This window comes from Struthio camelus, chromosome W (genome assembly GCF_040807025.1).
Source record: "Struthio camelus isolate bStrCam1 chromosome W, bStrCam1.hap1, whole genome shotgun sequence".
NCBI classification, from domain to species: Eukaryota; Metazoa; Chordata; class Aves; order Struthioniformes; family Struthionidae; genus Struthio; species Struthio camelus.
Genome location: NC_090981.1, coordinates 35,204,166 through 35,225,021, shown reverse-complemented (window position 1 = coordinate 35,225,021; position 20,856 = coordinate 35,204,166). Strand labels below are relative to the sequence as shown.

General features: G+C 36.9%; 1 long non-coding RNA gene across 2 annotated transcripts in view; it reads left to right on the top strand.

Annotated features, from left to right (window-relative positions):
* Window positions 1-16,496, top strand: part of LOC104150203 (uncharacterized) — a 35,446-nt gene extending 18,950 nt beyond the window's left edge. For both annotated transcript variants that reach the window (XR_011137590.1, XR_011137589.1), the window contains exons 2-6: window positions 2,516-2,703; window positions 4,074-4,289; window positions 6,434-6,551; window positions 13,428-13,619; window positions 16,346-16,496. This is a non-coding gene — a long non-coding RNA (uncharacterized lncRNA). The remainder of the gene's footprint in view (window positions 1-2,515; window positions 2,704-4,073; window positions 4,290-6,433; window positions 6,552-13,427; window positions 13,620-16,345) is intronic.
* The last annotated feature ends 4,360 nt before the right edge of the window (window positions 16,497-20,856 follow it).

Here is a 20,856-nt window from a genome sequence, read left to right as displayed (position 1 = left end):
ATTGAGTTAGGCTTTTGGTGAATAGAGGGCTTAGATTCCCTTGCTGGTGTGTTTGTAGTCCAGGAAAGAGACGGAAATACCTGTGAAAAAGATAGAAAAGGTATTTAAAATCAATAGGAAAAGTGAGGCAAAAGGGGCAGAAACGTGCAAAAAAAGGTTTAAGTGTATGATAAAAATGAATGAAACTTTAACATCTCTGTGATTCACCCACATATGAAGTTACTTTAATTTCGATCTCTGTCTCAGCTTCCCTATTTGCATATAATCTTGCATTATCTTTGCCTCTAGAAGGATGTTCTCTGCTGTATGGCATTAAAAATATATATTTCTGCTTCAGTATCATAGAGGAGAAAGAAGGAGGAGGAGAAAACTTGAATAAGAAAAAAAAATGGGGGAGTGTGAAATAAAAATTAGAAGAACTGAGAGCGTAGAGCTGTTTTCTTGGGAAATGGTGTGAGATAAAAAGAAAAGGCTCACAGAGAAAAAAAGTTGAAAGGGAACTGCATGATGGAAAGTGTTAAAGAAGAGGTGGAGAAGCAGGACAAAATCATTAAAAAAAAGGAGGGAGGGGGACATAATCGGACACAAGTGTAGAAGAGAGAGGAAAGAGATGAAATTAATATGGGCCAAAGAAGGAAAGAAGTGAAAAGGAAGGAAATAAAGTGAAATTGCTTCTGAATGTTTTGTTCATTTGTAATGCTTGCCTGGAAATGGGAAGGGAGCCCGAATATAGAATTCTTGCTTGAGGTGTAACACGACGGAGGGGGAATAATAATATAGTTCTCCATATCCATGTCTGGCAGTAAGTTCCTAAGGCCGGTTGTAGTTGAAATGTGTTGTAGACAGGGAATAACAGCACTTTTTCTCATTCCGTCACTGGAGTGTTTAGTTCTGAACTGATTGCAAGGGTTTCAAGCCAAATCCCCCTCAAAGAAACAAGTGACCCTTTCATAAAACCTTAAAGTTCAACCTGCATAGTGCGGTTGCACCAGGATATTTAAAACAAACATTGCAGTGTATCTCGTAGATGCACATCTGAGAGAAAGAGGAAGAGACAATTATAGTATATAAACATTCACACCATTCTTTATACAGCAGAGCATCACAGAAACATATTTTAATATAAAAACTAATTATTTCGGTCTCTTAGCTTTTGCCAGTTCCACATCCCATGTCAGTTACTTGCATCCAAAGCAATATCTTGTTTCCAAGGACACAGAATTTTCTTTGTTCTTTGCTGGGAATTTCTGTATAGGAGGGATTTCCAGTAGAAGGTATGAGTTTCCTTCTTATTAAAATGTGAAGATTTGTACATATAGCGGGCATGATTTCAGTGCTAGTGAAGAAACTCCTAGTATTCCAGGGCATGCTGAAAAGTTAATTTACTTAGCTAGTGTAGAAATCTCTACTGTTATCAAAGATATTTTTGCTGGAAAAAAATTCTCTCTTTTCGTAGTGAACCTCCTGCCTGATAGGGTAGTGGGGTCATAAGCCAGACTATCTGACATTGCTGTGGAAATGACTGGGCTCACAAATAACAACTTTTTTGACCTCACTGCAGGATCAGGTGGGATCGACTGATGGAATTGTTTAAGCTGTTGCTTAGTCATATGTAATACAGTGTGCTTGTGTGGTATGAGCGATTGTGTCCGTTGTACTGCAAATTAATACATTAGAAGTGTAGACAAATATTGCTAAAGATTTTCTGCGGTATGATTATCTTCCCCTGAGAAGGAGCAGCTCTGCTTTAAAAAGAGGCTTCCATCAAAAACATGAAATCCTTGACACAATATCTTGCTTTTTACTCTGTCCCATTGTATTCCTTATCTGCTCCTACATCAGGTAATCTAAAAATACAGTTTGTTGACTCCGATACCATAGCAGTTTTATTTATATGAAGAATTCACATAGACTTTTCTGGCCTTAACTACTATGTGTAACTGAGTACACACATCTACCTAGATTGTTGTCTTACTCTACGTTTTCTCTACTTTTTTTGTTGTTGTTTTTATATCAAGCTTCCTTTTCTCCTACTAGTTTAAAAGAGTTGACAAATTGAATATTATTAACCTTACTTGGGCTCCAAATTGTTCTCATTACTAGGCTTTTGTTTCTGCATTAGCTATGGCGTTCATAATGTTCCTAATGTCCAAGGTACTTTTTATGAATTTCTCTCTGTTTTGAATGTGATTGATTGAGCAGCATACGTCCTGGTTCCACACTAGCTCTCTGGGTGAAATCAGGAGTCATTTTTCTTGGCTTTGACTCCACATGAGTCTGACTCTGATGAAAGTTCTGCTCACTGCACCTCCATGCCTTCCCATAGTGGTCTCTATCACTGGGCACTAATGCTGTGGGTAGCTTTTAGATACCTTTTAAAAATCTTTAAATGGATGCTCCATTAAATTAATACCCCTACAGAGAGCAGATTGCTCTCATGATGTATTCATGCTGAACTAAGCTGCTACCTGCACTCTCTCTCTCTTTTTTTTTTTTTTCTCTTTTCTTCCTCCAGTAGATGAATAGTGTGGTAAATAGGACTGGATAACAGGTGAAGACTCTCACACCAGAGTAAGAATGGCTTAAGAATGGCATGTCTGGTGAATGATTTTCTCCCAAAAGTTGGCCATCTAGAGGATAACGATCAAACATCACTACAGAATCCAGCAGTATTGATGATTCTCACTTGTATGTATGATCAAGGTAAGATCATCCACCACTGGTTCTTCATCAATTTGCTTAAGCTGATTGGTAGTGTTGGAGAACAGCAGCAGCTGACAGGCACTGTTACAGAGTATTTTTCCACTATCTTTATTGAAGAGGAGGAAGCATGCTGGATAGAAATTTGCAATGTAGTTAAATATGTAAAATCATAATTTTAAAAATATCAATTGACCATCGGCTTTTCAAAGTGACTTTGAAACATAGCTTGATCTTTCTCCTTTTTTGCGTTGCAATTTACAGCTGTATAAAGTGCAATGTGAATATAAAATACAGCTTTTATTAAAAGCATTTTTGCCAATCTCTAGTGCCATGAAGAAAGCAAGAGGAATGTGTAACATGTATCTTGTAAGGTTATTCCATAAGCCATGGTCATCTAAAAGCTGCTGTTCACATCTCCTGATGGGAGAGAGGTAAATAGATGAAGACTTTCCTAAGAGGGTTGTGCACTTACTTGTAAGGCAAATTAGTATATTGCAGTAACAGTTACAGGCTTCATTAATGTTTTGGTTTTGACTACCAGCCTTATCCCCTTGTCAATTGGGATGAGAGAAGTTTCTGGCATAAATAGAGAGAAATCTATTTCTCAGAAGTTTTCTGTGAAAAATCTTACTTTCCAGGTTTTCAATGAGGGATAGTTAGAACAAATAGAAAGTAAATCACCTTTCTAAAGCACCCCCCCCTAAAATCTGAGCTTGCTTATAAATTACTGACAGTTCCCTGTACAAAAGCACCACAAATGTCAGGTTCCCAAAGTACTAGGAAATTGCAAGATTAGGTGTCATGCTAAAGAAACTGAAGTAAGCAAAACAAAGTAATCACTACTTGTTTTTAAAATAATAATTATATATTTTTTGTTATTGGGTCTTCATCACAGTGCTGGAAATATATATATTTTTCCAGTTGATTTCTTCCTTTCCAGTCATTCTCTGATTTTTTAACAGCTTTTAAGTGATGATATCAATGCTGCTGTAGAAATATCAGACATTGATGTGAATTGCATTGGACAGTGTGTGTATGTTTTGGGAAAGATGAACTAAGATTTAAATTTTTATTTTAAGGGAATCTAATGGATAGCTGGTGCTATTTCATATGTAACCATTACAGGTAATGCAGCCCTGATAGTAACACTGAGATTGTAGTTATATTAGTAGCTGATATATTGTAAGTGATAATAGGTGCCAGCTGTGGATTTCTAAGACTGATACCAAAGCAGTTTTGAGTACATCCTAATACATTATTTCCAGAGTTTCGTTAGACAAATTATAGTAACCCATGGCATGTACTAAAAAGATAATTTCATTCAGATGGTCATTGTACTTTAATTAGCTATTTTCTGTTTTCTCCTCTAGTATCTTACCGTAAACATTCTTACCAACATATCAGCCTCAACCCTGGGTGCATCCTTCATTTTGGATATGACTGTTAGTGCATGCAGAGTGCTGAAGTTAAGACACTGGATGTTCAACTACCTGGCAGAAGACACTGGAGCAGGGAAATCAGGGGCAAAGTTTAACTTCCTGTTGAAAATGTGCCTGTTAAAAACAGAATCCTGTGACAAAACTATGGTAAATGAACATTTTAACAACATTTTTTTGGTGAGCACATACAGCCACAAAGGCCTGAGAAGAGAAAGCACAGTATTAAACTTGAGGAAGTGTTACCTTCCACCTGAAAGAGGCCATATTGAGCATAGGAAGAAAGCACACTTAGTTTACAGCAAGCATGGAGTAAACACTACTCCAAGATAATTCACCGAAGTAAAGTTGTCTGTGTTTGCCTCCTCCAGATAACACAGAGGGAGCTTGTGTGTATGAGCAAAACAAACAGTAAAGCTCTGCTTAATCTTACTCATTGCTGCATTAAAATCAGGGTCTAAACTCCAAAACCCAAAGATGCAGAGACACATGCCAAATATGCACTAAATCAAGCGCATATTTAAATATTTTAGTGTTTTGTGCATTGTATAGTGTTGTTGTAGAGAAACAGGAAATTATAGTGAGACAGTTTGGGCAGAAATCTGTCTTCATTAATCATGAACATATAGCACAATATAGCTCTGAGCTATGCATGCCATACTGTAGAGGTTCAGAGGGGCCACAGCACACTCAAAATCCTTGCCTCTGCATTAATTCCTGCAAGGGCTCCTTGAAAGTGCACACAGCTGCAGCATATCTACCCACCTTTCTGTGACCTAGTGCCCCTGACAAAAATTTTGGGAATATCACGTTCACTCCCCACACAGGTTATGGGTTGGCCTTGTGTAGATCTACAAGTAGATGGACGGGAAAAAAACTTGCTGTACCCTCCTTTTCCCTCCACTGAGTCATTGACAGTATGGAAGGCTTCTAGTTTCTCTGTAGAGAAGTGGGTCTGTTTTAGCACCTTTCCTGGCAGCTGTCACTCCTCCTTAGAGGGTCTGGTTATTCCATCACAAACAGCGATATTTCAGTCACATTAGTTTAACTGGGTTAACTAACTTTAAAACAGGTTTCAAGACGTGTTTCTGATTCCTCCTGAACTCACGGCTGTCCTTGTTTTGAAACGTTTTTTTTGACCGAGACCTGAGCAGATTACTAATTGCCTCTTTGTCGTGCTTTTACCTGCTCACAAGCTTTGAAGGAGGAAAAGCAACTATGCTGTCCTGTCATAATGCATTTTCTGTGTCTGTTTTTGAGCTGTCATCATCTTAATGAAGCCATTATTGCTGGAGTTAAACAAACTAGTTTTAACTGCAATCTTTTTTTCGTATTTTACCCACAAGCAATTGGCTGGATGACTCTTTCCAGATTGTACTTTCTGTATTCAGCTGCAGAGAAACACGATTGTCTTTCTGCTGTGTTTACTCGAGCATCAATGCTTTATATTGTTCGTTGTGGTATTATATTTGATGCAGAGTACTTTGAACCATCTCTCATATAACCAGAATTCCAGTGCTTTGAATTTTATTTTACATCTGATTAAAAATTTGATATCTTCAAGAGGATAATTTAAAAATATTTGCCATGTTTTGCCAGCAACTTGCTAGTACGTATTTATCTTGTGCTGCAAGAGTCAATACTAGCAGGACAAAATGATGTTGGCAAGATATGTCCTTATACAAAATATTGGAAGGATATTTTTGGCTCTTCTTTATGAATGGTTTGATAGGAAGGTGTCCTACATGGATGTGACATGTTTGCACAGAAGCACGTTCTCCACGACTGTTAAACCTTCAAAACAGACCAGTAACGGAAATCTCGAGACTATGACCTTCTCTTAGCCTCTGACTAGCCCTCAAGTATGCTACTTTTGAATACTTGTTCTGCATCTTTACAAGTTTCTGATATCAGTTTCAAAATTTGTCAGAAAGATGCAACGAATTTTAGTAAAGTGCACTTGTACTCTGTATCGTGATCCACTTTATTTTCTACACTGGTAAATGTGACTTAAGTGGTATAACTACCATGTTTCAGCACATGGTTTAAATTAAAGTGGTGTTTCCGTTATCTAATTCCGATGTTTGTTTTTTAATGGCTGCTCTAGTCAAATAGTTCTAGGAATGTTTTCTAAAGTTCTGTACTCAGCAATGAAAGTATTTTAAATTATTTACTTCGATAAAATAGTAAAAGCTTTTGTGCTCAAACATGATATACAGATTTTCTAACCCAGTCTTCTTTGTTTTGCCACGTGAAGAGCACTGAATAAACGCAAACTGTTTGTTCCATCTCAGCTAATGAATAATTCCTGCAGGATGAGCAATTTCCGAAGAGACATCCAGGGAATCTTACGGGGTGTGGAGAAGAAATCTGTGCTTTAGAATGATCCGGATAAAGGAAGAGTCTCTTCAGGTACTTTGTTCAAAACTGTGCCCTGGCTGTGGTCAGTATAAATCCAGCACAGATAGTTTGAGAGTCTTAAACTCTTATATAATCAATATGTTAAACACTACTGACTCTTTACATTAGCACAATTAGCTACAACTCTGAATTATGTTGTTCTAATAAAAATGTTTATGAAGCTTTTATGGGAAGAAAAGATCCCCAAAGAAATATTTTCCCAGGCTCCTTCTGTTGGCATGAGTTTGAGGTTGAGTGTGGATAGGGAAAGGTTTCAGTTTGAGTCATTATTTTGAAATAAACTGGAAAAATATCCTGTGCTAAGCCCAAGCCCAATTCAACCTTTAAGATAGACTGATTGTTATTTCAATTTTTTGGTGTGTAATTATTTTATCCTCTTTGTTGTTTTAGTATGTTGTACACCTCATATCTTTTTTCCACTGAAATTACTGTGCATGTAAATCAAATGAATTCAAGAGAGTGAGTCTTTTCATTTATTTCTGCAAAACTTCCTGCAGAGGCATTCTCAGTGGAGAGCGCTACAACTTTCATGAAGTATTTGCCATAACATGCAGTTTCCTTGTTTTTCACAGTCTCTGTAGCCACTAGAAGAGTAAGAAAACTTGACTGGAACTGGTGTTGTATGCCTGCCCCCTTTAATTTAGGTCCTTAAAATGTCAGTTGTTACCTCTATCTTTTCAGTAGCAGTTGCCAATTACCACAGTGGCTGCTGGACCATGCTGGGACTATTTACAGCACTGATGTGGATTGGGAGACGTGGGGCTCTGGGTTTTGGGGAAAGGTGAGAAGGGCTGGGAACCACAAAGCTGCAGCCTCACAGCAGCTAAGGCACTATGTGGGTCCAGGTGATATAAAAGAGACATCCTCAGCCTCATCTCCCAGATAAATCATGTCCAAATCCATGTCTCCAAGTTTCTACCCTCTGATTCACCCTAGCTCCACAGTTTATAGACCTTCTGGACCTAATTTTCCCATTCCCTTTGGACAAATGCAGTCATATCTAGAAATTTGCTGCGAAGCTCCCATTCAGCACGTAGTGTGTCACAGGTTACCTACCTGCTTTCGTGGGTTGCATTTCTTTAGTATGTGACATAGCAAAACCCAGTGGTTCTGACACAGTTTCGTGGTTCTGCATCTGGGAACCAAGGTTTGACCTTGGCACAAAATACTCTGAGAAATGTTGTTAAGAACAGGAGGGATAATTTTGGGAATCGGTACCCTTGAGCCTTATGGAGACTTGTTCTCAGGACTTTTTTTCTGTGTTTTTTTCCCTTAAGTTTGCCCTTTTTATAAACTTGAGTCTGCTTTAAATTTATTCTAAAGTCTCTGGATTAGGTTTAATGTTGTTGTAGGATTTGATTTAGGCTTAAGAGTGTTTCTCTTGGTTTTGTTTTCTGTTTCTTTGGATTTCCCATTTGATTTTATTGTACAGCTAAATGTTTTTTAATGTTTTGCTATTTATTTAGCAAGATATCTCCTAGTCAGAAAGCTAATTTAAAAGGAAATATTGCAGACAGGGAGGGAAGTAAAGTGAAAAGAAGAATGAAAGGAAAGGCCGTCACTTTAATCGTCACTTTAAAATTCAATACCAAAATGATTCCGGCTCACCATTTCAGTTTCCCCTGCTGCAGGAGGTATTTAGTTCCCTCCCCAATATTCAATTCTTAATCTTACCATCTCTGCAACAGCTTTCAGAAATTAACTGATTAAAGAATGAAATAAAAAGTTGTGTGCCAACCATCCACCCACTTAGGGTACTGTCTGACTACAAATCAAAGAACAATAATAAACTTGGCAACTTTCTTCCGTTGTTCAAGTGCCAACAAGAGGGCTACTACAAAACAAATTTTGTATTTCATTTATTTTATTTGTAATTAGTTACCACTGAAACTTTTTTTTAAAGAATTAGCATAATGATATGTTCCCCCCTTTGTTCCTATGTGTTTACTAAAAACCTAATAAAAAAGATTACTAAGTAATACGTGCACTTTCCATTCAACTGATGTTCCTTTTGAGCTTTGCAGCACAGGCTTCCTGCTGAACTAATGGTCTTATAGTTATTTCAAGTCTGTAAATAAAGGGGTTTGGCCAAAAGCTGTTAGACCTGCTTCTGGAGAGAGAATCATTTAATAAAAAGCTAGTGAGCATCTGAGTTATGCAGAAACCCAACAATGTAGTATCTGAGTTTGCAAAGTGCCCACGGGGCCAAATTGAAGGTCCTCAGTGTATTTTGGATCAGGCCCTTAGCACTGTAGAGATGAGGCTGAAAGATAATGCTCAGCTTGTGCTCTAAGACCATGTTTGCTTGCATTTTCTAAGGAGAGATAATAATTATTTGCCCTGCTCTGAGCTTGTGATCCCGTTTTCACATTCTTCTACATATGAAGGCGTTTTCCTCCGTATTACTGCGATGTCTACTTTTTGAAAATGTGCACTATGTAGAGGAAGTAGAAACTGCCTGCTGGAACTCAGAGCAGACACTAGTCCTCCCCAAGAATACCTTAAGAATACTTTTCTAATCACTGAGTCCGTTTTCCTTCTGTTGCTATTTGTTATGCTGACAAATATTCAAGCTTTAAGAATAAGCAGAGCCTATTTTAATTAGTCACCACAGCTTCATCTGACCATTGTAACTTCTCTAAGTGAAATTTTGAAGCCATGCTGAAAAAGGAGGCTAGGGTGCTATGACCAGCGATTGGAGATCTGCGTTCTTTCTCTCAGCGTACTTTACGTTGCTGTGTAAATTGTTAAATGTGGGTATTGGTGTGTGCCACTCTAACTAAATCAGACATGTTGTCCGCAGCATAGTAGACCCTGTTGGGAGCACTGACAAAATCTTTCAGCCCTTGGTGATTTCCCAGCCTCGTTTTGCCTGTCTGCTAGACAGGGCTGGCTATAGAAGAAGGTTCCCCTACACTTTCTTCTCTAGCACACTCCTGTGTAAGCAGTTACACATAAACAGTACATATCAAGGACAAGATGGAAAAACAGAGGACAGAACTTCTTGAAACAAAAAAGTTCTTAATGTAACTGTATTTTTATGCTCTTAAAAGAATAGCGTTATGTGTGAACAAGCCAAGCCAAACTCTTTTTTGGTGTAACCTGTTCAAGTCAACTCTCAGTTACTCCAAAGACTGACTGCTCTGTCCCATTATGCAGTTCCATGTTGTGTTTTTCAGTAGAGAACAATATTACAGGTGAGTGAACCCTGAAGAGCTCTGAAGTTATGAAATATTGGATGTGTTTGATTATCCCTCCCTTTGTTTTCTTTTTAATCTGCCTTTTTTTTTTCCTCAGGGTTTATTTTCCCCCAGAACAATTCTAACAAAATTATTATCCAGATTTCTTCAGAGAAGTTTTTCTTTCTGTCCAACAAACTCTGTTTCAAAGATTTAAAAAAAAAACAACTGTACTAAAAGATACAGCCATTGTGTAATTTTTGTAGAGATGTGTTTTCTTTAATCAGTGCTTTTACATTCATTGGAAATAAAAAATCTGTTTACTACGCTGGGGGAATTAAGCTCTGAAGAGATTGTTTTAGTTCTCTTTGTTTATGATGATTTGTTAGCTCTTGACTGCAGAAATAATTTTGTTGTTTACATTAATCTATGGTGGCAGTATTAACTTCACATCATACATAAATATAATTATTGATCATTACCAGCTGTAATTCAGTGTTAGAATTACAGATTTACATAATTGTGCTATTAAGTGTAAACTTGAACTTCATATCTGGGGTCACAAATAACTGGAGGCAGTAGAAACAGAAAATTCTGATTATATGTCATTCATATTTTAATACAGGCTGTTGCAATTTTGATCAGTGTTAATGTAAATATTTTTATGTACTATACAGCAATGAGATGCTAATGGCTAGAAATTACAGCAATATTGATCTAGCTAATAAAATGGCATGCATTAGTAAGAGAAGATATTTATTATCTGCTTCAAAAATTACTATACATCATCTACCCAAGGAAAATTTTCTCCATCAAAGTTTGAGAAGGTATTTTTGCTGGAAATGGTATAAGGCTCCTCTTAAGTAAAAATCAAACACAGTCCCAGGCTATCTTGTTTTTGTTGCCTGCAGCTTTTCCACTAATAAAGATTCACAGAGGGGAACAAGCTGTATAAAGGAACTCACTTCCTGTAATATGTTCTGTTCTCCCTCTCATGTAATCTGCACATAAATATACTCCAGAATGATCAAACAGTACAATGGGTCTATTTTAAAAGCATTAGGGGGGTGCTACACATCTGCATGTGTAGTTGTCTACTAATTGCCTCAAGCAAAACCCTTGAGCTCAGTTACGCTCTTGGACACAATGCAGTGAGAGGTGTTACAGGATACACTGCTCCACAAGCTCTTCAGCTGGTTATGCAAGATACGTGGCAATATAAAACCCCTTGCCAAAGTCAGCCGGACTGCTAGGCATTACAAGAAGAATTTAACCTTACTAGGGAGAAGAGATGGCATAAAAGAAGCATTTATTTACAATCAGACCAGGTTTCCTAAACTCAAAGACCTGCACAGCTTCCTAGAATTCATCCTTTGGGAAACAAACCTCATACAAGCCATTAAGCATCCCAAGCCACTGCAGCATGTTATGGTCTTCCAAAGTGGTTAATGTTCCATCATTTGCAGCATTTATGCTAAATAGGATAAGAGAACAGAAAAATACACTGAAGTGAACAGTCCTTGCTGGCAAAGGAGGTGAACTAAATCCATTGAAATGAGTAAGTTTTTTCCCATCTGTCAGTGCCGCAAACTTGTAGTCATACAAGCAGATTGTAACCCAAAACGCATCATTAATATACACTGTTAGACATGTAAGACCGCTCAGTGCAACTAATGCACTAAGCACTCTGATAGCTTCTCTCAGAAAGAGAATATGATGAAATGTTGAACCAGTCCTTCCACAATACCATATCTTTTGTTTTATTTGAAGTATTTAAATAAAACACTAAAAACTGGAATATAAATTTATAAAAATGTATACATTTTTTCTCTATGGTTATCAACTCCAACCCTTCTGCTTCTTAGATCTTGTTTATCCTGGCTAGTGCATCAAGGCAGAATGTTTAAGATGTGATGGTCCTTCTCTAGGACAGTGCAAATGATGATCAGGCCCTCTGTTATTTGTTTGTTTAAACTGAATGGTTTGTATGGGTTAGGATATGCATAGGTTTACAAAATGGCTATATGGTGGAGCTATGAGGAAAACTTGTTTTTGATTTTGAGAGATAGAGATGTTCTTTATGTGTCTTTAAGTCTTTAAGTCTTCATCATTGAAGGCCTGTAGGAAACAACACAGCAGTCTGAGTAAACTGGTGAATGAGTCCTACTATTAGGAGTTAGCACTACCTGATACCAAAGGTATCCTTCAAGCTTTGGATGCGTTGATTTGTAACTAATTTCAATATCATATGAGCATGAAATATTTTTTCCATTATCTGTTAAGTATAAAGTATGTTATGACTTTTTTAGAACTTCCGATAAAGATCTCGGATGGCAATTAGTTAGCTTGTCAACCTTTTCTTGGTTTCATCCAGTAGAAGACTTGTTAGACCTGTGTATATCCTTTTTTTCTGATCTATAGAAATCTATGAGGGCTGTTAGGTTCTCTCACCTTAATTTATATTCATATGTAATATCAATAATAACTTAGTCAAGCCCTTAATTACTCTGAGTCTTCTTGGGGCATTACAGAAACTATCCCATGCAATTTTACATTGAGTAAAACAAGTGGGTGATTCACTCATTTTTCTGAAGGCATATCTGAAAAATACACTTATAAATTGAACTGAAATCATACAAACATTTACGAGACCTGTCTATCTTCTAGTAGAATCCGTTTTAGGAGATGGCAGAGATAACTGCAGAATCAAATCCAATAGTGAAAAGTATCAGGGAAAGTAAAAGAATAGGAAGCTAGAGCATCTGATATACATTTTAGAGGTGATTGTATCAACTGAAATACTATAATTCACAGTGGAAGACCCGTGGATGCTAGAAAGTACAAAGAGCAAGGCTGGAGGATGGAGTAAGGAAGCTACCTTAGACCCTGAGCTGTATCATTCTTCAGCAGAGTTTTTAGCCCGTGTGTAATTAAGGAATTAGTGTATATTTCTTTCCAAAGTTGTTCTATAGTTTGTTTATACTTTTAGATAAAATAAAAGTTTGAAAGAGCTGAGGCTGGGCTGAAAGTTAAGAGCATCTCCTTGTCTCACTTGTCCTGCTGTAGAATATCTTTCTGCAAAATCTATCTGCTGGGCCACCGAAAAGTCAACCTCGATGAATTTGCTGGAAAGAATAATTTTCCTAGAATGTTTTTTTGCAGTAGGAGGAGCTTGCTTCATAAGACCATCTTATGAGACAGAAAGGTGTGTTCAAGTATTTAGATAATAAATACTGGAAGATTCTACTAGCTCATTTCCTGGCATTGCCTGATTTGTGGACTGTACAGGCCTGAGAGGATCGGTCAGATATGTCATGTCTGAAAAATATCAAAGCAAAACAAATAGCAAAAATGTCAGTCTTCAGTACTTGATGATGATCCATGCTTTTAATTTAGATCAGATTTTTCCATTTTTAAAGAACTGTTTTGATCAGGCAATGTAATTTTGTCCTGGAAGATATAGGTTAGTGGATGGCCTGCTCCAAAAATTTGATTTTTCTCTCTCCTGTTTACACAGCATTATAGATGTGTATGATGCTTCATAAAATTAGCAAATTATCTGGCTAGAAAAACAACACTTTACTATCATGGTTCAAGGATAGAAGATACTTTTTGGCTTATTCTTTCCTAGGTTTCTCCATCATCTCACCTAAGATAATCTCCGTATGCTGCTTTTGTTTTCTTCTAGAGACTGGACTGTGAAGAGAATATTATTTAAAACAAAATCTTGTGAAAAGTAATGTTCCACAATGCACAGGCAAGACTAACCGTTATCTTAAGAGGAGCGACACCATATCTCATTACAAAGTTCAGTACCATCCACACGTCAGCATAACATCTGCCTTTATGGTTTTCGAAAGAGAAGCAGTCTTGGAATTATGTAAGTAACATTAAATAACATGAAAAAATAAGTATCCCGTTCTAAGTATTGGCAGCACTGGTATTTATATGATCTAATTATAGATCACAAATTAGTTGATTGCAGTGAAAACAAGACTAGAAAATTTAGCTTAATGCACCTTCCTCACGAATTGTAATACCCCTACCTGAGAAGCTCTTTCTTTACAGAATCTGTGAATCATACGAAGTCGCATAGGATTGTTCATGCTTACAGGGGAGTCAGTGGAAATAGTACAGGACTGATGTTTCCTTTTTGGCATGCTATAAAATATCTATAAATTCATGAATATGTATTTAGTGTTTTATATGCATATATATTTAAATAATATTGTCTTCAAAAGCCAGAGATCATTTCCTAAGAGCTATTTTAAAACCATAACTTTTCACCAACCAATTAAATATATTATATCAAGTATAATTTCTGTATAATTCAATTTTGAGTGTAAAATGTGTTAAATGCCATGTGTTACAGGATGTAGCTGTTTTTTCTATGTGTATCTCTTAGTCTCTAGCTTCAATACTGATTGCAGTATCTAAGCTTCTTAGTATATAAAGCTTATTCTTCACCAATTTCCTGTTTGCAGTCTTGTATACTTAGAAGTAATAACTCTTTATTGCGCATGTAACTTTAGAAAATATAGAAAGAATGCTGTATTTAAGTGATTATTTCATGTAATAATCTTTTCAAGATGTTTCCACTCTATTAATAAGAATGGTGTAACTTAGTGCATTTCTCTTCTTCAAGGGCTTGCCACTGCCTTACACGTGGCAAACAGCTATCTGTAGTTACATTCTATGGCAGGTATTCTTTCAGTACCACAAATGTCCCAGAGCTCCAACAACCATCTTGTTTCCTCTCAATTGCTTACCCACAAAAACCAGCATTGCTGCATCCTCTTCATTACATTTGCTTTCTACGTATCCATATTTTTCAACATTTTGTGGAGAAAATTCCTATGGTCCTCCCTTGTCAATTTATTTGAGGAAGAGACTATTTTTAAATGAACATGAAGGGAGCATCTAAATGAGAACTAGCTAGAGATACAAATAACACCACAGGAATACTAGTTTAATGTTAAATATGAAAAATAGAATCTGTAACAGCTTCTTTTGCTCTGAAACTGAAGGAGAGAAAAAAAACTTTGCTAAAACTTCTCTGCAGTGTCCTTTTGTCCATTTCTGATTAACAGGCTCCCTGTGTTTTTCTCATAGTAAGATGTCTCAGAGACTAGAAGCGGTTCAAAAATATTCCTTCCACGAATGGCAATATGCTTCCACAGTACTAATTTAAACTGTGATTTTTCTCATGAAAGACAGTTTCAGAATCCTTATTGCCCTGTATGGATAATGTTTCCACCCAAGACCTACTGATTAATGGGCAAATCTAAGCAAAATAATAATTTAAAAATTGTAAATATGTTGTATAACTCTACAAAAATATCCATTTATAAAACACGCTAAACATTTTCGGTTTTTTGCACAAAATATCTGAATATTAATGTCTGATATTTTTCTGATACATGAAGGTATAATCTTTACTTAATTTCTTTTCTTCCTCTGGTTTGTTTGCTTGTCAAACTTTGGACAGTTCAACTTCATAGAACAAAAGCCCTTAACATGTTCTTGATGTTACTTCTAACATTAAGTCAGTATTTTGCACAGCTGTTCACACTTTATAAAAGCAAAGTTTCTCTCCTGATTGGAACAATGCATTTTAAGCCTGCACTTTGCTGGAGATTTAGATGTGTGAATCAGTGCTCAGAAGATTTAAAGACGTGAAATTCTACACAATAGCTCAAAGTGAAAGGTGAAAGGGCACACGAAGCTTAAGCTGTAGAGAACAGCATTAAACTTTAAACATAGACACATAGAAATGAAATAAACAGAAATTTGTATTAAGCGAAAAATAGTGAAAAGTAGTTTATATAGAAATATATAGAGAACTGTGTATACAGTTCAGATTTTAAATCCAAGAACTGATTAAAGCATGACTAATTTCTTCATATGTATTAGGGCTGTCACTCTGCGTCCAACTGCATACTTACTCCTGCGATACTAAAGCAAAAAAGTCTGTCTGTTCTTTTATTCCCCCCCCCTTTCTTTTTTCTATAAAGCATATAGGCCTGCTGAAGTTGATGATAATATATTTGGATTTAAGCAGAATCAGTATTTTATTCATGAGTGCTTAAGGAATTTTTCATATAAAATAATACATTGAAAAAAGTAAACTGGTTTGGCTAAAGCGAAACAGCCCAATGGCCAAAAATGAAATTTTACAGTATAGAAAACATTTTTCTCTTTATTTTTTGTTATCGTAACTGCATTTTTTCTTTCTGTGATTTAGAGAGAAATGTTAAAACATCTTTAAAAACCCCACTTTAGTGTTTCCAGAGGGAAAAGGGGTAGGAAGCACTGGAAAGCTTACAAGAAAACCTTAGGGGGATGAAACGATTTTTGAATATTTCTTCACTCATTCATATTCAGGAATTTTCTAATCAAAATCTTAGAGTATAGTGCTCAAGTTTTTTTGTTACCATTTAGAAGCTTTCCTTTTTTCTTTTTCATCAGATTATTCTACTGTTTTCAAATTAGTAACACCACCTGAGTAGCAGGAGTACTGTGAGAATTCATGTGTTAATGTTTAAAAAATTCCTTTACTACTTCAAATGAATTACAAATGTTGTTTAATTATCTGGTTTTGGCTAGATGGACAGAGAAAGTGTCCCATCATTCAGACCGTGCTTCGGTTATACCATGGAGATTACAAAAATACAACCTACAAAAATGTACTCTACATCAGCTACAGCTACATTTAACTATAGTCTGCAGAGAAATTAATGTCAAGTGTGGCAACAGGCGTCTTCCACAGGAATGCAATAGAGGTAATTTTACCCACTGCTGTACCTTGAGAAACGCGAAAGCTAAGGAACACAAACTGTGACAAAATTCTAGGAATACGCAGTTACTAACGTGAAATATGGAAAGTTGCAGGTGTGCCACATGTGAGATGATAGCATGGCTTTCTCACAAAACTGCAGTGCTCTGAACTGTCAGAGACTCCTTTTCACTTAAATGGACAGCACAGCACAGCACATGGTTTGGACCTTACACAAGTAAATTAAAAGCACATTGCTTTTGTTTTCCACACTCTCTTTTGTTTTCTTCTTATTAGTTTTGCCTCCGTTTTCAATCTGATGGAAATGGCTTTAATCACAGAAGGCCAGATTCTCAGCTGCACCAAATTTGTGCTTAGCACAGCTGAAGATAATGAGTTTAAAAAAGTGGCTTTAATTTCTTTCAGTTCCCTTAGCCTGAGTGAGCTCATAGTGCTAACAGTTAAATTGGCATCAGGGCTCTGGATCCACAGAGTTGCCACAAATCCCACTCCAGCTGCCTCATTCTTGGCACGCTCCTGGTAAAGGATGTTCTGCCCAGAGCCGGGCTTTTGGGCATGACCCAGTATCAAATGCAGTGAATTCTCAACCTGACTGTGCGTCGGCCTGAGGTAGAACGGAGTGGTTATTCAACTTGCGCAACAGGAAGCCTTCCTCTGATTTGTATGCGCTTGTGGATCCCACCTGCAGGATTTTTGACTGTCCCGTGTAAGTTCTTACAAGCTTAGCACTGCTGCCAACACCAGTGTCAAAATGCATCTTTCCTTTTTACAGCTAAAAGGAAATATGAGGGTATAGGCAAATGTTTTCTGCTATATAACATTGTATGGAGTTACTTTAGGTACAGTGTTAATATATACAAGCTATAAACTACTGTACCAAATTAACCTACCCACTTGTTCAGAATTAAGTTCCCCACCAGTAAGTTATTTTAAAAAGAAGAATCAAATGTTTGGGAACATAGTTTTTCTCCACACTATTTTCAAAAAAAAATAGATTGTCAATACTGATGTGTGTTTAATGAAAAACAATTTTTAAAAAGCACTTTTGAATGGAAAACTGTTTTTTGCCTTGGATTTTCTGTGTGCAAAGAAAGACTTGTCAATTTTAAGGAGAGAAGGAAGAAGTACAATGTGTACTGTCTCCAAAGCAGAGATCTCTCTGCCTCACAAGTGTTTTTGTGGGGGCTTTTTAATCATGTTTTTTGGTGTGGCTCCATGACTGTTTTTCCCTTAGAACATATGAAAATGTTTAATGCATACAGAAATCCACACCTAAATACTCCATTTGGGATGCTTTTCAACCTCTGCTTGCCCTTTCAACTGAGAAACTACCATGCATTCATGAGCGTTTCCAATATTGCCTTTTGTAAGGCTGCACAGCACGACATCCCTCCTCCCTCACAACAAAGACTGGCCTTTCATTGCTCTAGGACTTCTAACTCCTTCTCCTGCTCTGTGCTTTCCTCTCCCTCACTGCATGTTTCCACATGCATGTCTCGCAGAGCTGCTCTTCTTCTTCCTCCTCATTCTCTAGCTGTCTCTTTCACTGTGCTGTAAACTTCTGTTTTTACATTTCAGATTATTTCAGGTTTGCTGGCAGAAGTACAGATCGGTTAGAGGGAATGGCAACCGTGTGACTGCTTTTAATCACAATAATACCTATCAGAGATGGCAGCTATTTTGCATAAGGAAACTTTTTTAAAGTCTGTGGTCTCCCATCGTCTGTTGATAAGAAATTTAAAACCTGAAGACAATCATAGTAAAATGGGGAGGGTTGGCAGCAGCACAGTGGCTCAAAACATGTTTAAAATATTTCACATCCTTTCTCAGGGAAAGACACTCATGTGTTGTGTTTTGTTTTGTGTTTGTAGGGGTTTCACCTCATCTAGGTGTATTTACTGCTACACATTTATTTTACAGAAGATATCCTGAAGAAGTCGAAACTGACTAGTTTATCTGTAATCTATTTTTAGTTTCTCAGGTGTTATACTCTACTGTTTTGTTCCATTTTTCCTGGGCAAGGAGTAAGATTTAGAGGATGATTTTTATGGAAACACTTGAGATTCTGACTTTGGGCCTCTCCCTGGGTCATTTTCTGCAACTATGTAACGTGCCTGAAGAACTTTATTTTGAAAGCACAGTGAAAAAATGGTGCACAGAGAAATAAAAATAATTGGGCATAAAAATCTAATGAGAGTAGAGAAAACAGATACAAAAAGAAAACAGTAAGATAGTGGAACTGTATAATAATTGATTATAGCAGAAGTAAAATCACTGCTTGGAGCTGATTTGTTTTTTTTTCTCTCCTTTTCTCTGAAAGCCACCTATTCAGATATCCTTAGAATCCAACTCCTTTGTGGAGTTGTAGTTTTTGATTCCAGCTGTCCTTTAACCAGAGTTTTGGTGCCCGTCGCATATAGCAGATGATGACTGATCATCGATTCCAACTAGATGCGGTTAACTTGCCAGACCTGCGAACTGTTGGACCAATATGTGAATACAGTCACTGGAAACAGGCTTTTCAAAACAAAATAGTGTGCAAGTTTAAGGGTAGGAAGAGCACGTAACAAGAAAGAATTTTCAATACAACAGATAGTCCCTGTATTGCATAAAGATTGGAAAGGTCTAGCTCGTTCTACAGCCGCACCCATGCCTGTAATCTTTCAGACTCTGGTTCAAGACCTGATGGTTTTTTTATCCACTTCAAAGTTCTTTGTTTCAGCATCCCTGCCTGTAGGCCCCTCGAGGATACAAGTTGCAACTATACCCTTGTGAAGACAGCCACACAATAACGCTCCACAGGATGAGCAATAAACTGAAAGAGAATGACATCTGAATTGGTCCATTCGATCTCAGTGAATGAAGCTATATTTAAGTTATTGTTCAATTTCCAGTCCACTAGTGTGCTTCTCCTGGAATTTACCACAAGTCAACATTAAGTAAACAACACAAAAACAAGCAGATGCAATAGAAAGCATAAAATATTACGAACATCTTAAGTCCTTTGCAAGAAGTAAACTTGCCATAAATTGGGGTGTCTACCGGATAGTTTGGTCATACATGTCTCAGATCTGTGACTGTCACCCTAAGATAATTTTTCCTTGGGATTTTTCTAGTCTAACTTTAAAAAATTTGGTGTCATGATTGCATTTCTGGTCAGCTAGTTACCTAAGTGTTAGAATCAGTGTATGGTCTCTTCTGATGGATTGATAAACTTGTACTTACAGAATAAAGTTTATATAGAATAAATTTATAGAATAAACTTTCGTCCAGTAAGGGTAACAGAATTCTAGGAGCATTTTGTACTCTATCGGCTGGTCTGCACAAGGAGAGCCTTATTTTGATATGAATTGCTTCTATGATGTAGCTTAAGCCCTCTCACAAAAACATTAGCTAAAAACCTCAAAAGCAAGTTTTATACCAAAATAAGTCTCTACACATGGGTTTATATTGTTATAACTATATCTGCTTAAATTCTTAAGTAAGAGAGCTTTCCTGTGCAGACAAGACTTTCATGCAAAATTCAAATTTAAACCTTCTGCCTTATCTCATAAAATACAGCTGTTCTCTCTAAGAAATGTCCTGCTACTTAGAAGTATTATGGTTAGGCAAAAGGGTTTTCTGCCTTATGTACAGTTTCAGTGGTAAATAATATGCTGTGTGTTGACTGGTCAGCTCTTTAGTCAGTTGCTGGCTGCTTCATCATGTTACACATTAAGGACTCCCAGTGATTATCTGAAAGCCGAAGACCAAGTATCTAAAAATGGCTAATAAAAGCAGTCAGCAAAGTGCCTACCTCAGGGGAATCTGAAAAATTGATGTTAGACTGAAATAACAGAGCAGAATACAGGCCTGTTGTGATGGCTACACAATGGCTTTTGTGGAATAAGAAAACTAAAGAAGTAAATTACATCTGCCCAGGTTCTTTTCACATGTTCTCTGGGCTTGAAATCAATCCCTTTCTAGGATGGGTGCAGCATCTTTTAAATGGTGTAGAATCTTGGTGTTGCAAATATGTTCCATATGTGTTCAAATGTCTTCTTTAGGAATCGTTCACACTAACATTTACAATGCCATCAACTTCAGAATTGGCTGTTCGTGTTCATCATGTAAATTGAGGTAGTGGTTCTAAATGAGGCACTGAGGATGAATGGGACCTATCCACAACCAGTAAATATCATGCCATCTCGAGAATCTTTTTTGCATTAATGGAAAATGCACAAATTTCTATTCTTATGTGGGAGCACTTCACTTTTCAGCAGATGGCACTATATAGTACATCCTACTGTGCTTTGCACTTTGCTTAAAATACCCTTTTGCC